Source organism: Dermacentor silvarum, chromosome 1 (genome assembly GCF_013339745.2).
Source record: "Dermacentor silvarum isolate Dsil-2018 chromosome 1, BIME_Dsil_1.4, whole genome shotgun sequence".
Taxonomy (NCBI): domain Eukaryota; kingdom Metazoa; phylum Arthropoda; class Arachnida; order Ixodida; family Ixodidae; genus Dermacentor; species Dermacentor silvarum.
This window is the reverse complement of record NC_051154.1, coordinates 202,779,438-202,796,706: the sequence shown is the minus strand read 5'-3', so window position 1 is coordinate 202,796,706 and position 17,269 is coordinate 202,779,438. Positions and strand designations below refer to the sequence as shown.

The 17,269-nt window shown below is 49.6% G+C and overlaps 1 protein-coding gene across 1 annotated transcript in view; it reads left to right on the top strand.

Annotated features, from left to right (window-relative positions):
- Window positions 1–305: 305 nt before the first annotated feature.
- The window catches only part of LOC119436432 (apical junction component 1 homolog), a 120,209-nt gene continuing 103,245 nt past the window's right edge, over window positions 306–17,269 (top strand). Inside the window, exon 1 of the mRNA XM_037703280.2 lies at window positions 306–378. The gene's annotated coding sequence lies outside the window, so the exon portion shown is untranslated. The remainder of the gene's footprint in view (window positions 379–17,269) is intronic.

Genomic DNA, 17,269 nt, shown 5'->3' with positions numbered 1-17,269 from the left:
TGCTAAACAAGCTCCACAACAATAACATATTTGATAAACACGGGCGCTACTTCTAACAACCGGCCGCAAGGGCACCGTTAGTGTTGTTTATTCGTGCAACGCTGAACCAATAATATCATCCTTGTCGTAAAAAATCAAATAATAAGGTCGAAGTCACGTTTGCACACAATCATTATGCTCTTAATAGCATTTCAGAGCTCGCTGATTTCAGGGTTATTCTACTTCTTTTAACCATTCGATAGGATTGGCAAATACAATATATCTAATTATATCTAACTTTTCCTTTGTTTTTTCGCGCAGCTGGTGGACCGGAAACTGCCAGGGAGACGTTGGCTACGAGCCTCGAGCAAACAACTGAGGCAGCGACACACGGACATGGTGAGCAGCGCCAAGAGACTGTTTTTACTTGCGATAGGTAGCTATACTTTGCACAGGTTCGTGAAGCCTCTTGTCTTATCCTGTTGTGTGCGATATACATGCCTCCGAGATGTGTGGTCATGCAAAATTTAACGCGATAGCATGTTATATACTTAATGTTTGCACTTATTCTTCTCATCTTGTCCGAAACCTCTTTTGTTTCATATTTTCAATCACGAGAGAAAAAAAAAAGACCACAAGAACAAATAGGCAGAAAAACGCGGCAAAAGTGTAGAATGAAAACGCAAAATATTGAGGTTTCACCTCGTTATACCTCTACTCTGCTGCCGGCGAGCACGATTCATTGCAAGTACGCATACAAACACAACCTCTGGTGACGTAGAGAGTAGGTCGTCCGGGAAGGTTATATTTACTCGAGTGCGCCCGCCAGCGGTTCCAATTAAGGCTCCTTGCAACTTCGCTAATTAATTACGGGCTTCATGATTTTGCCAGAGACGTACTCACCATTGTGTACACACGGCCTACTCATTTAGTTTTAGAAAGTTTCGATTAGTTTGGCAAGTACTCACTACGCACTCACTAAGCTGTACTCACTTAGCATATCAGCTTGTGCAACCTACTACCTGTATTCGCCTGCCTATACGGATTCTTTTAAAACTGCCCCTTGAGCCCACCGAATACCTGCGAGTTTCCAATCTTCGGTTAAAAGAAAATTGTGGTCCAAGTTCCCAAATAGCGCACCTGACAACGTTGACAACCGAATATTATTCTGTTCCCAAAGCAACTGCACGCAAGTGACAGCCGAGCTCCTGTCGTGCTAACAAAAGTGGCCGTTAGGCACGAGGCAGGACGCGATCGATTTTCTTTTGCGTCTTTATTGCCTTGCGACAGTATAGTGAAGGCGCAAGAATAGGTTTTTCGGTGTGGACGCCTGCACACACTAATGGAAACTTTGCTATGCGGCACGAGAAAAACTCGAGGGCTCCGCTGCTAATCAGCAGGCTGCCGTTTATACAACCGCACTTTATTCTACTAACAACTATTGTAAGAAAGGTAACTATACAGGTCACTCTATACTAGTGGAAGCGCAGTTACCTTATATCACTGTGATAACAGGCTTTTTTAGATTGAGCCAATCCCGTACCCTGTATTGGTCGCTCTCTCTGTGTACATTTTTAAATGTGTTATAATGATCTGTAAAAAGACATGAACCCTATTGTACACAGCGATAATACTATATCGCCTGCTCATCACTTATATGTCTGATTGCGACGCGCCGTAACTATGGAATTCAAAATGAGTTTTTTTACAATTTACGAAACATCGCAAAACAAGACAAGAGGGCGTATATACGATACCGGCATATTAGAGAAAAAAGAACGCTACCTACGTGTGCCTATACTTCGCCGTAATTAAAATTCATATTGAACTATTAACGCTTACGAAACGCCTTAAAGCAAGACGAGGGCGTATAGTACGATGTAAGCACCTTATACGACTGACACTATGAGAACCGTGTCTTTACTTATATGGGCCTATCTATATACCTTGTGGGCTCAGGGCCGGTGCGCGGCACCACAGTAGAGCACTGCACGGGCTCGGGCTTACCCGAAAGCCCGGGCCCGGCCCGGCCCGTGGGTCGGGCCGGGCCGGGTAGAACAGTTTTTTCACGGGCTCGGTCGGGCCGGGCTCGGGCACGGCGGGTGCTTTTTGACCCGGGCCCAGGCCGGGCTCGGGCTTTCTCGTGGTGTGCATGTAACGTGCAGCGAGTTATTCTCGGGCGTCTCAACTTTGAAAAACATTATTTTTCGGTCTCGGGCCGGGTACGGGCCGGTTTCGAGTCGGGCTCGGGCCTAAGGTAAAGGGGTGGAAGGCCGAGCCGGGCGGGTAACGTAGATTATTTCCGGGCCCGGGCCGGGCCCGGGTCTCGCCATAAAAGTTTTTATCGGGCTCGGGCGGGCAGCCCAACGTAAAAACGGGCCTGAAAAAATCGGCCCGTGCAGTGCTCTACCCCACAGCCTCATGATTTGCGCAGTTTCGTAACCGTTAATAGCCACTAACCAGCTAGCCCAAATAAAACATTTTCGAGATGAGTTAAAGAAACCTTCCGCATAGCAACACAGTAAAATGCACGGCATCATCTCGGTCCGCACGGCGCGCTCCGGTTTCAGAGCGATCGGAAAGCCTCGTTAATAGAATTAAAGCCCGCTCGTCGCGATCCATCGCGGGCCGAGGGCCTGGCGGCGGTGCGTTACCGGGAGCTCGAAGAATAGCGAGCGTCCATACCGCTCTTTTCCGGGAAATCGTGCGGAGAAGAGAGGTTGGGACGGGCGGCAGCCAACGTGCGCGTCGTCCTCGACGTCGCCGGTGGCGCGCCCACGTCGGAGACGGTGCCGACTTGATCCTGCCGACGCCGCCCACAACCTTTGCCGCCACGAACATACCGGCACACGCATAGGCGCCTGCCCCGACCATCGGCGTGCTATGCTCGAACCGCCTTTCTCTTCGTTTTCTTTTCTTTTTCTTTTCGCGTAAAACAGAAACCCAACAATCGAAACGGTGCGAGACGCGCCGCGTGGGTGGGAAAGCTCATTCGAGAGGCACTCCCGCATATTTGAACGTGTGCGCACCTGTGCCACCACGCAATGTTTGGCGATGAGATGAGTGTCGACCCACCCGCTGCATGCGAGCACGCGAAGTGCGCGAGATGGTTGCGGCGTGAGGCGGCGACAGCTGTGTTTGGGTTTCCGCGATGCTCGATTGGTCGGGGGGCGCGAAATCAGCGCACCTTTAGCACTTTTGTCGCGGCGCCTTGCAGCTCACCCATCCATCCAGGCGGAACCAAATCATAGTCCGCCTATGTAGCGTGCCGACACGCTGTATAAGTTGCGAAAAAAAAAAAAAATACGGCGTAACGAATCATTTTTGGAAGCGAAGCTTTCTTGTATCCTTTCAATCAAATGATATACAAAGAGACAAATGATGCGTGCAATCATTTCTATTTTATTTCTCCGCGGCCTCATGGTATGTCACGTGGATGCAGCGATAACTTGCAAACTATTGCGACTTTTAGCGGGTAGTGCAGGAAATGTTGTGAGCTGTTGTGAGCCAAGTGGCGCAGTATTCTTTAAGTGTATATATATATATATATATATATATATATATATATATATACCCACCGTGGTTTCTCAGTGGCTATGGTGTTGGGCTGCTGAGCACGAGGTCGCGGGATCGAATCCTGGCCACGGCGGCCGCATTTCGATGAGGGGCGAAATGCGAAAACACCCGTGTACTTAAGAGTTTAGGTGCACGTTAAAGAACCCCAGGTGGTCCAAATTTCCGGAGTCCTCCACTACGGCGTGCCTCATAATCAGATCGTGGTTTTGGCACGTAAAACCCCATAATATATATATATATATATATATATATATATATATATATATATATATATATATATATATATATAGCCTACTGTCATCATCATCATCAGCCTATATTTATGTCCACTGCAGGACGAAGGCCTCTCCCTGCGATCACCAATTACCCTGTCTTGCGCTAGCTGATTCCAACTTACGCCTGCAAATTTCCTAACTTCATCACCCCACCTAGTTTTCTGCCGTCCTCGACTGCGTTTCCCTTCTCGTGGTACCCATTCTGTAACTCTAATGGTCCACCGGCTATCCATCCTAGGCATTACATGGCTTGCCCAGCTGCCTTTTTCCCGTTTAATGTCAACTATAATATCGGCTATCCCCGTTTGTTCTCTGATCCACACCGCTCTCTTCCTGTCTCTTAACGTTAGTCCTAACATGTTTCGTTCCATCGCTCTTTGTGCGGTCCTTAACATGTTCTCAAGCTTCTTTGTTAACCTCCAAGTTTCTGCCCCATATGTTAGCACCGGTAGAATGCAATGATTGTACACTTTTCTTTTAAACGACAGTGCTAATCTCCCAGGCAGGATTTGGCAATGCCTGCCGCATGCACTTCAACCCAATTTTATTTTTCTGCAAATTTCCTTCTCATGATCAGGGTCCCCTGTGAGTAATTGACCTAGATAAACGTACTCCTTTACAGACTCTAGAGGCTGACTGGCGATCCTGAATTCTTGTCCCCTTACCAGGCTATTTAACAATATCTTTGTCTTCTGCATATTAATTTTCAACCCCACTCTTACACTTTCTCAGTTAAGGTCCTCAGTCATTTGTTGTAATTCGCCCCGTTGTTGCTGAATAGGACAATGTCATCTGCAAACCGAAGGTTGCTGAGATATTCGCCGTTGATCCTCACTCCTAAGCCTTCCCAATCTAAGAGCTTGAATACTTCTAAGCATGCAGTGAATAACATTGGAGAAATTGCGTCTCCTTGTCTGACCCCTTTCTTGATAGGTAGCTTTCTACTATTCTTATGGGGAACCAAGGTAGCTGTAGAATCTTTGTAGATATTTGCCAAGATATTCACGTACGCCTCCTGTACTGTACACCTTGATTACGCAATGCCTCTATGACTGTTGGCATCTCTACTCAATCAAATGCCTTTTCATTTACCTACTGTAAGTCACCTTAATCCTCCTTAATCCACCTTAATCCACTTTCATCCACGGTAACCGACTGTAATCCACCTTACTCGACCTTAATCCTCTCTAATCCACCTTAATCCTCCTTCATCTACCTTAATCGACCTTAATCCGCCCTAATCCACCTTAATTCAAATCACTAATCGATCATTAATTAACTTTGCTAATCATTAATCATCTCTTATACACGGCTGGACATGCTTTGGTTCGCTTCTGGTCTTCCTTGGGTCACGTGACTTTCTGTACCTCGCAACGCGACCTTGAAACAGAGATCTAAGGCTTTCGCCTTCATAATAATAATTTGCATTACCCTTGTTAATAATGATTGTGCTTACGTATTGGAATCGTAATCAAACTTAATTAGGCTTAAGTCATCTTAATTCCCCTAAAGAATCCTGATTAGCCGTAATCAATTTAGTGTTAAGCAATATAAATTAGGCTTAAGTCATCTTAGTTACCATTATTTACCCTAATTAGCGTTACTCACTTTAATGTGAATCAATCCACATTATGATTTATTAATCTTAAGCACCCTTAATTAATCTTGATTAGGCTTAATATTTAACAATAAATATTCTTTACTATGCAAATAATAATCTATATAATAAATTTGTTCATTATTCTTCATTTGGCTTCCTTACCCTTCCTTGTCTTCATTAGGCTTCCTCACCCTTCCTTAGTCTTGAGGAGGCTTATTTGGGCTTGAATCATTTAATCGCAAGTAGTCTTATTAATTTTTAACCTTAATTACTCCTAATACCTCTTCGGTACTACGATATATAGACATAAATGTCAATAGGCATAAGGCATTCTCATATATACCCCCATAATACACTATGTACTACTATGGTACGTATCCTGTTACGCGTTAGAGCCAGTCGGACATATTTCCGAGAGAAGTAGCCGTAGAATGCTTACGCATTGAAAGGGTCATTATATTTCTTCGCTGTAAACTTTGAATTATCTGTGATTTCCGCTAAAGCACCTAAATCGTAGTGCTCAATGAAGAATGAATGAGGTGTACAACCGTACACTGCCTATGGAGCCAAGTAAACATCCGAGCCGTTAAGATAAGCTACCTTGAAAAGCCACAGTTCTTGTTCAAGGTAGCTTTTACGTATCGTCTCCATATCTAATCATCAATATGGGCAAACTTATTCTTGCTGATATATTTTTGAATCACTTTGATGTTAACTCAGATTCTTTAAGCTAACATACCTAACGTTTGGAAAAATAAGACTGACACCAGCGTCCATCTGTACTTTACTTCTGGTCACGAAACTTGCCCGAAAGCTTATATATTGGGACAGACGGTGGCACCAGAGGCTCTGGCGTAAGTAGTAGTGGAGAGCGCCATATAAGAATGAATGCATTTGCAAGACTAAAAAAACACCGCATATCCACGGGGTGAATGATGATGAGTGGGCGAAGCTCCGGAGGGAATCATCGGTAAACCGTGAATCTTCCGTGTAATTCGCCCAGTCTCGCCGCACTAAATCGAACGATTGACTTCCACCAATGACACGCGCCATATGTGACGTCATTCCTATTTTATAACAGCGCCCTTCATTATAATTGCACCATCTGCCGCTTAAGGGGACGCTAGCACAAACGCGTTAGAAACGTGCAGTACTCTCTAGTAAGGGGGAGAGGCCACAGCGTCTTACGCAGCCGTTTACACATGCCGGAACGTGCACAGCGTTTGCCGACACCATCAGCGTTTATGAATACGGGGGTAAGGCGGAGAGGCCACAGCGTCTTACACCAGCTTCTTACACGGGCCGTAACGCGCTAGCACAAACGCGTTAGAAACGCGCAGTCTTTCGTTAATGTTGGGTATTTATTGCCATCGTGGTGCGTGTGTCCATGTGCGCTTCGTGGCGTAGTGGTTAGCGCCGCGCGTTCGGAAGCGAGGGGTCCCTGGTTCGATTCCGCTGCGGACACAACTTTCGGAATTTTTTTAGGGGCGAAGCTCCTTAGGGTGTGGGTCTGTCCCTCCTCTGTAGTATGTAGTAGTAGTAGTAGTCGTCGTAGTTGGTAGCCACGTCTACTTTTATGAGAAAAAAAATTCCGAAAGTTGTGTCTGTAGCGCGGAATCGAACCAGGGACCCCTCGCTTCCGAACGCGCGGCGCTAACCACTACGCCACGAAGCGCATATGGACACATGCACCACGATGGCAATAAATACCCAACATTAACGAAAGACTGCGCGTTTCTAACGCGTTTGTGCTAGCGCGTTACGGCCCGTGTAAGAAGCTGGTGTAATACGCTGTGGCCTCTCCGGCTTACCCCCGTATTCATAAACGCTGATGGTGTCGGCAAACGCGGTGCACGTTCCGGCATGTGTAAACGGTTGCGTAAGACGCTGTGGCCTCTCCCCCTTACTAGAGAGTGCTGCACGTTTCTAACGCGTTTGTGCTAGCGTCCCCTTCAGCGGGAGATGGTGCAATTATAATGAAGGGCGCTGTTATAAAATAGGAATGACGTCACATATGGCGCGCGTCATTGGTGGAAGTCAATCGTTCGATTTAGTGCGGCGAGACTGGGCGAATTACACGGAAGATTCACGGTTTACCGATGATTCCCTCCGGAGCTTCGCCCACTCATCATCATTCACCCCGTGGATATGCGGTGTTTTTTTTCTCATAAAAGTAGACGTGGCTACCTACTACGACGACGACGACTACTACTACTACATACTAAAGAGGAGGGACAGACCCACACCCTAAGGAGCTTCGCCCCTAAAAGAAATAAATGACAAGGGAAATTCTGTAGGATTGCACGAAGGCGGCTGCCTATAAGAACAAAAAAAAAAAAATGCTGGCTTTCCCGCAATCGAGACTAGATGTAAGCATGAAATGGCTACCGGCAAAGCAGGTTGGTGCCCCGACACAGGCCTGAAAGCATACTGAGCCGAAATGAACCTGTTTTGAACTGAACCTCGTTGCAAGTCTCGTTGACAGTCTCGTTGAAAAGAGCACAAGCAATCCTGTCTCAGCACCAAAAGATGACAATCAAGTGTACGGTGCACTGTATGTGCCTTTTGAACGTGGCTATTGGCAATGACAAAGTAAACTTCAGCGTACTAGAAGTTACAGCTTGAGTGATATCGTGAACAAACATTAGGAAGAAATCGGGAGCAATATTTTTTTGTAACTTGTTTGGGCAGTAACTAGCGTATGTAATGCGGTCCTGTACAAGGGGTTGGGGCCCAGAGACTGCATTTTATTAAGTTTTGACTGATTGCCCGGACAATCTCGTTTTACTCTCGCAACGATGCCCGGGCGTTCTCGTTTCGTCATCGCCCAATTCTCGTCTTGAGCGCCCGGATAACGGCTCTGGATTTTGGGTAGAGGTCTCTTGAAGGTCGCCGACAAGGGGAGCTAAAAGTATTTCATGCTTAAAATTAAGCAAGTGTTACACGTTTGTAAAACGTGAAGGCGAAAGCCTGCCAGCTGTGCAAGAAGACGATGACGACGATGAACGCGGGAGCCGTGGCACAAGCACGAGGGGCAGTATGGGAACGCTGGCATGATCAGCGGCATCGGAGCCAGCTGTGGAAGAAGACGACGACGATGAACGCGGGAGCCGTGGCACGAGCACGAGGGGCAGTATGGGAACGCTGGCATGATCAGCGGCATCGGAGCCAGCTGTGGAAGAAGACGACGACGACGACGAACGCGCGAGCAATGGCACGAGCGCGTCTCTGTGACCACGTTACGTGTGCAATCAGGCAAGCACTAGACACATCTTTAGTAAGCCACAACCGTGGAGCAGCCATGGCTTCAGGGAAACGTGCTCGTCTCGCACCGCAGAGGCTCGGGTTCGGTTCCCAACCAGACCGAAATTTACCAAATTTTCGTTTCAAAGCCACGCATTTACTTTGTTTACAGGAACCTTCCTGAGAAGTGTGACGTCAATCCGAGCATTTTTAGACGTGCTATTACTCTTTACGGCATCGGCCATATTTCGTCACGGCGCAGTTCGCCAAGGGCACCGCCAACATAGCCACCTTAGGCTTTCGCCTTAATATGTCTATTTGCTTGGGAATACTCGAAAGAGAAAGTTTTACTTTAAAAAAAAAATTGTCGCAGTTTCACCTGAAAGGCGAAGCATCAATTGCGATAGCAAATTTGTAGAGAGCTATACGGAGTAATGATAGTAGCTTTATCAGCTGTATAAACTTGGACATGCAGCAGCACCGGCAGCACGAAGAACTGTTGTCGACGCCGTCGGCGTTTTGCCCGCGTTCGCACAAAATGCGTGCGGCGTTGGTGACTGTTGCCGGAGCCTCTGATATAAATAGGCACTTTGTGCCGCAGCTAAACGTCGCCTCCCTCCCCCCCCCCCCACCCCCCCTACGACCTTTCGCGCGTCGGAAGAAGGCGCGTTTGCTCTACACATATATGGTGATTGTAAAGGAGGAAAGAGACGCCTACTTCTGCAGCTTAAAGGAGCACGGCGCAGAACGCGCGTTTGTTCTCCGCCGTGGGTTCACTCCCCGTGAAAGCGCGCGTCCCTCGCGCCCTTTCACTCGCACATACAGCGTTCGGCGGCGCGCGGCGACGATTTCATCTCTATTGACGTCATACGGAACCCCACGGCGACGGCGACGGCAACGGCGACGACGACGGCGACGCCGACGGCAGAAATCTGCTTTGGAGTGTCCATATAATTGTTATCGCAATAAAAAAACAATAATAATATAACGTGGCAGTCGCTTGGACTCAATAATAAAATCCTGGACGGCGGTGCGAACATCCGTGTGGCCGTACCGGGGAATCGAAGCTCCAGGTGAAAGGATAACGGGAATTGTCAGTTTCAGGCCTTGTTCGCGAAATGGAATTTCGAAGAGTGAGTGAGTGAAATAACTTTATTTAGGTCCAGAGAAGACGCAGGGGAGACCCCGTGTCACCCGGCTATATATAGTCCCACGTAGGGACCGCCAAGCCGAGCTTGACGGCCCGATCGCGGGCACTCTGGACGGCCAGGGTTTGGTCGTTGAGTTCGGGGCTGCCCAAAAGCGCAGCCCACCTATCCTCGCTGAAGGCGGAGCCGATGGCTTCACACTCCCACAACACATGGTTCAATGTTGCCGTTAGTCCACAGGCATGGCAGCCCGCATTGGGATACCTTTCAGGGTATATAGCGTGAAGAACCGCAACGTTAGGATACGCACGGGCTTGTAAAAGTCGAAGGGTCACTGCCCGCGCCCTTCATAAGGCAGGGTGCGGGAGGGGGAATGCCCGTCTTGACAGATAATAATGCTTGGTGATCTCATTTCGAAGATTCCCCTTTTCTCAGTATTTTTTTTTTCTCTCGAAATGATGACGCGGCGGTGCATGACAAAAAAGAAGTGATACATTAGTCTCGTCCTCACTGGAGAAAATGCACAGGTGCGCCAGACCGGACCTGTGTAGGTAAAAATTTTGGAAGAGAACGCGGCCGCGTAATTCGATGAGGGGTACTTAAAGCCTACTTGTGTCGGAAAATTCACTGCACCAGGTACACTTAAGAGGTCGTGATACTCAGGAGAATGAATTGGTATGTCAGACAACTTCTCAAGAACTTCTTTGCGATACACACAACGCGGTGGTCTTCGTCCGCTACAGAATTGCCTGCTATGGCCTCCGAGATACATACGCCCCCTGTCACAGTCTACGTGACACACAAAGCCCCGCAAAAGTTACTAGTGTCAGAGTTTGCGTGATAGTGCAGTGCTTAGCGCGTTATGGCTCAAAAGTGCACATTGCGCGGGGGCGGTAGATCGATGGTCAGCGGTGGTGATGCGCCGGCAAAGTTTTGTTCTTCTTCGCGATTCAGCCGATATGGCGGTCCAACTAGTGCTCAGCGCCAGCTTGAAGGATTACGACTGTATACCGGTTACTCTGGTCGCATATCGGCGGAAGCGGAATAGGGCAAGACATTTGCAACCTGACATTTCGGTGTGCGCCAAATGGCACCTGGGGGCAGAAATTAATCCTCCGCCTCATTCCACGGCGTCCTCGGCCATTACAGCAGCTCTAGGACGCCAGAAACCTACATCGAAAGGAAATAATAATAACATACACGCACACACGCACGCACGCACGCACGCGCGAACACACACATACACACACATACACACACAAAGTATTCGCTTAAACACAACCAGTGATCACAACGTCAGCGACGACGACGATGGTAATAATAATAATAATAATAATAATAATAATAATAATAATAATAATAATAATAATAATAATAATAATAATAATAATAATAATACTAAAACTTACTGTGAAATTTGCTATGAACAGCGTAGAAAATTCTACCTTTAGCGACGTAATGATCCAGCCTACTTTGTGCTATATAGCAAAGTGTGTTCAATCCGAACAGGAGTTTAAGCGCCCGGTCAGCGCAAAACTGGAGCGCAACACGTGACTTTAGCGAGCCGCACTTGCTTTGTGCGGCGGCACTGCACCGATAGCGCCCGCGTCATATGCCTGACAGGGCGTAATTACCCGTCTTATCTATGCGTCGCCGGGGCTACCGATGACAGGTGTATAGCACGCGCCGACCGCCAAAAATACCGCAGGACTGTTTCGCGCGCTCAGTGGCCGGCGGAGGCTGGCTCCCCCGTCCGCCCGGTGGATAGACTCTGCATGCTTTTCGGCAGTCCTCCTGCCGCTAACTTCGTCCCTGTTCGTCGCTGCGAGGCGAGCATTTCGAGGCCCATCAGGAGCCGCGCAACCCGCTCTAACAAGCAGGCAATGAAGCCGCGGCTGCCAGCTCGGTTATTCCGTCGTCGTCGGCCGGCAGTTAAGCGAGCGAAGATCGCTTGGAAATAGCAGCTAAAGTAGGGGACCTGCTGACAGACCAGATATGCATCGACCGTAGTACAGTTCCAGTCTCGCGGTGGTCGAAGCAGGGCTTCCTTGCGCCGAAGGGGTGTTGTCAGGGGCACTTACGACAAGGCCCCAATAACGACTTTGAGGAATGATAAGTAAATCGAGGGGGAAGGGTAAGAACGGAGGAATGGACGTCAGTCGATCAGGCGCTTCGTTTTTCAGCCACTGCAGGTCTGACGATATAGTCCGAACGCCCGCATGCCATCTTGTAAGTCATTTTCCGTGCCACATCATCAGGAGGCCTTTAGCTGCGCCGCACATGCGCTGTTAATTCGCCACTGTGACGCCATGATTTGTCCAACACTTTTCGCACTCTGAGCAGAGAGGCGCGGCTACGTACAATGCGGCGCTCCTTCCGGAGCGCGTTGCGTGTGTGTACTATATGGCCGGCGGAGGCAGCGACGCGGAGAAACCAACATCCGACTTCCTCCCTTTCGGACATCAAATAAAAACGCTCCGCTCCTCCCTTTTTCGAGCCCGACGGTCGCCGCCGCCACATTCAGGCGCGCGCCAATGCGCCCAGCCGAGCGCGCGGCTTGCAGCGGCTGCAACGCGTCGGGCGCGCACACCGACAGTGGCGGGAAGCGCGCGCCTAACAAACCGCGCGTGCGTGCGCGCTGCAGCAATGCATGCGAGCAGCCTGTGAATAAAGAGAGAGCCGCATCCTTCGAGCTTCATTGTGGAGCTTCGCTTGCTGAGTCCGCGCCCACAGGACGCGCGCGAGCGTCGACGTTGACATCAGGGTCGCCCTGTTGCGCCAACCGTCCACCGTATGTTTATTTTTTCATCATGCATTTTTTCCTGCTTAGTTACTCGCGTCGTTCTTGTCGCCCTCGACGAACGCTGCATCCGCTGACGCGGATGAGGTGATATGCACCCGGTGGCGTTAGTTACACGCGAGGCGCTCTCCTCTTTTCGCGTGGATGCTGCGTGTCCAGCGATATAGGCAAACGCACCCGGTGGCCGGAACAAACGCAAACCATTGCCGCAAATAGACCCTGTGGTACCATATAGGCCGCGGTTAATGCTGTGAAATTTTGCTTTTCGTGCATATGCCAGGTATTGTTCGTTGCTCGCAAGTTCTCATCTGTGCCCGGCCGCTCATCACACCGGGCGCGCGTTTCGGGGTTCGGTCTTCGCGGGCTCGTGAAGGCGCCTGACGCCCCAGCGTTTTGCACCACTGGGCTTCTTCTTCCGGTATATGTATGCTGATCGACTTTTCCTCCTTTAAAAGACAACCGTGCACAAGCTCGAGAAAACAAGACGTGCAGTCGTCTTCGACATAAAGGCGTGTGTCCAACGCTGACTCCAAGGCCTGTAGTGGTTCTGCTGTTGCATCCTGTGACTACAGAAAGTACCGGAGGACAACTTTGCCTGCACAACTTTGCTGCGCTGTAAGTGCCACCGGAGCGCCACCGCCACCACACGGTCCAGCAGCGGCTCTGGTCAGAAGAGCAGTGGACGCTTTTTCTTTTGACAAAGATGAGTTCGCGTTGAATGAGTTAGTGAGCGGAATCTATGAATGACCCGCAGAGCCAGACCGGAAAAAGCCGGTCATTTTCGCTGCTTTGCCCGGCGCTGTTTGCTGTCTAAGGGGACAAAACAGCAAATACAAACAACAGAGCTCCTTTTCACTCCAATGCGTACTGACTCATGCGGAGAGCACTCCCCCACCCCCCTTCAGCGCTCTTTTCTCTTATTTACGTGTTCTCATCACACGCGCTTTCGTGAAAATGCAGTGCACTGTTAAGTCTGTCTGGCTGCACAGCCTAGAGTGAGAAAACTTCCAGCGCGCCGAGTGCCTCTCGTGCTTCTTTTCTTCGACGTGCGCGGCCTCCGAGCCCGTCTGCTGGTCGCGGTCTCCCGTCAGCGCGAGATTGACACACGGTGCTACTGGAGGTGGGAGAGAAGGCGTCACGCGCCGCTACCTGACACACTCGAAGAAAAAAAAAAAAAAAAAAAAAGAAGAAGAAGGGTACGGTGCCCACACCACATGAAGAGCGAAAACCTCCTCCATACCTCTCCCTCTCCTAGCCCTATCAGCAGTTTCGCACCGTTTGGTGGCCAGAGGAGGAGAAGCGGCGCGTTTGGCTGCACTGCAGATATGCGCATTAAGGATGTGCGCGGCTCTTTTCTTCGGTCCACACACACGACCGAGTCGCTGCTGCGACCGAGGGGGAAACGCGGTGGCGACGCTTGACCTGTTTTCGGCAGCGCTCGGCGGCTCATTGACGCCTCTTCGATGCCTTTGTGCGCGGCCGCTCGTGACTTTCGGCGCGCCTGTTTTCAATGGCGACAAAGAGAGCGCCCCCCTCGCCCCAGTCTCTCTCCCTGTCCACTTTAGCTCCGTCCTTTCGACGACGCCAGAGCCAAATGAGCTCCTCGGCGAGACTGGTTAATTAAGGCCACGCTTCCGTCGGTGAACAGTGCGTTCAACTCTACAACGAAGACAAAGGGGCGGCTGTGTTCTTTCCGGGTGCCGCAACTGGTGCGGCGGGAAGTTCAAATTAAAGCTAGTGGCGATGGACAAAAGAGCCGGAGTCCGGACTCGTATAACTGAACACTATGGAGGTGGAGCCTCGTTGACGACTGCTTTAAATATAGCGCGCTTGGAACGCTCATCGCTCATTTGTCAGTGCATGTTTTAACTGCGAGAACGTTTCGTTCGAACCGGCTTTTTCTTTTCTTCTTTTTTTTGCCGCGACAGCAACTAGTACTGAAGATTGGTTTTGCCTTGTCCATCCGTCTGTCCCGTCCATCCACTCCACTGCGCTGACGACGACCGTTGTCGTCATCGACGACACACAACGTCGATTTTTGTCCTCGTTAGGCCACCTCGTCATTCTCAGCTTAGACATTGCGACAGGGTACAAAAAAAAAAAAAAACTTCTCCACAACCGCCTCAACCGGGACTTGAACCCATGTCAGCGAAGCAATGTGCATTCGGGAGTAGAACGCGTTAACATCTCAGATGTCGCGCAACTTTTTTTTTTTTTTGAGTACATGTAAATCGGGCAAAATTAAAGGTCTGGAAAGCTCTACACGAACAAGTACTAATATTCAGGCAGACAAACACATGTGTCCAATAAAAAAACATGCACTCTGGCGCCTGCTCTTGCGCAGCATACACTTCGCACATGGGCTGTCCGGAGTGGATCGGAAAAGGTTATCGGAAAAGGTTACAACGCGCTTCAGTGGCTACCGAGTCACTGTTATATCTCCGACAACGACTGCCGGCAACGCTGCTCGCACAACACACGAAGAAGCCCACAGCCGAGAACCGACGCAGCATGACACGTAAACAAGTTTACCTGTGATCTCACTTTGTGGCAAAGGCGTTCGCCTGATTTCACACATGATCACCTACAATTACTGGATCCATCAGCTCGCGCTTAGCCGTCAAATTTACGAATGTTTCTGATCCTTCATTGTATGACCGGTCGACAGAGCTGAAGGTAACGTCTGTGGACGGACGCGAATAAACAATAGAGCGCTACGATGCGATTTTAAATATCTACGACTTGCCCTCCGCGCCACTCTTAGACAGCGACATGGAAAAACCTTTCACTAAGAACGTCATCTTGGGTCCATGTCCTCGCACATCGGAGCAACAGAAAGCTACAAGAGCGCTGTTGCGGTTTCTGCAGTCGATCGGGCTAAGGGACCGACTCTGAGGCAGTGATGAACGTTACAATTTTGCCCCTCTAGCGCACCTGGACTCTGCCCTCTCTCTTTCCTCTTTTTGTTTTATGTTTGTCCACTTTCACTCTCCCCTGTGTATTACAGCCAACCTGAGACCTTTTTCACAATTATAAATTTAACTTGTCTGCAGGGCAGTTTTCCCAACTAATGGCGGGGCACTCGTTTCTGCGAACAGCATGTACAAGCCCGGTTTGCTTGTATTACAACATGAATGAATGAATGAATTGTTTTATTAAGAAAAGGGAGGACCGAAGGTCGCTGGTCGGGGAGGAGGGACATACGAGGAGAGGTAGACACCCACTAAATCGCGCGAGCCAGGCCGCTAGCAACGCCGAAGTGGGCTAATTTTACTAGGCGATCGGGGTTTTCGAGAATGTCGTTCTGTAAAGCTTCAATGTGCCAATGCCGAAAAATATTGCTGTCGTCTCGGTAAATGTTTAATGTAGGACAGTGTAAAATAAGATGCTGCAAGTTGGCTTCGCATACGGAGTGGCAGAAGGTGCATATTGGGGGGGGGGCATAGGCGTCAATGCCCTTCTTTTGGTCAGCCAACGTCTGCTGTTTGTGAATTCTGTCAGGGGTGGTAGCTGTGTTGGCAAGTACTTTATTTATGAATATTTCCTGGGATCGGCTGAGGGCGAGGTCCTTAAACATGTGAGGAGGAGTGAGATGTTTGAGCCTCTCCCTGTTAGCGTAGTTGAGGAAGTGACGTATTCGTGCCATATCGAAATGAGAGTTCGGCGGCAAATCTGCATAGGGGTGGTCACCAAGGTCGGGAGACCCGCGTAGGAGAGGTTGGAGACGAAAAGGTAAAGCTCCAGATTGTGAAGTGGCAAGACCATGCGCCATGGACCTCGTTACCTCCCCCCTGAACCCCCACATGTCCCGGCGTCCAGGCGACCATAACGTCAATGCCGTTCTTCGGCTTGTGCTGTAGAATCTGGCGGATGCGTAGAGCAGTGATATCTTCCACACCAGGGTCCTCAATGTCTTGTAATGCTTCGAATGACTCGGTGTAGATGGTGGATGGCGATGCATTGTCTTGCAAGGCGGTCCAGATGGCCAAAAGTTCTGCCTGTGCAGGTGTCGCGTAGTTTAGTGTCACCGGTCGAGGGTTTGTACCAGGCCAGAGCCATGCGGTCGCCATCGAGTGCGGCCTCAGTAAATATTGCGTTGGCGTCGTACTGATTGTGTCGGTGAGAGAGGCGCTGTCTGGCCGTAGTGTATTACAGCATGTAAAATGTAGACATGGCTCCCCTGGTGAAACTATACGCACAAGGGACAAGCCCCAGCAATTGCAGATAGCACGTCGTCTTCATTTGAACAATATGACCGGTGCCGTTATTAGGTGGGAAAATATCTGCAGCGCAGAAAAGTGCTGCGAAATATGGAAAGGGTCATAACTGGACTCCATTTCTTCTTTGTGTAAACGAGCGAAGATTAGCGAGTTGACGCAATACATTAGGCGGATAAACAGCGGCTTACTATGTTAGACGGTAAAGAGAGAGCCGGATCGGGAGACCGGCCCAACCGCGTTTACATGCGCCTTTCCGAGTGAGTCGAGCGAGTCACTGTGCAGTCACCTGCAGCAGGCAGGGGCGCTTACACGAACCCTACAACCATTCGATTTTCGGTTCGGCAAGCCGACTCGAACCGACTGTCTGGTTGATACAAACGACGGTGCTATAATGAGCGGCGGTAACGCAGAGCGCGGCATCCTCGGCA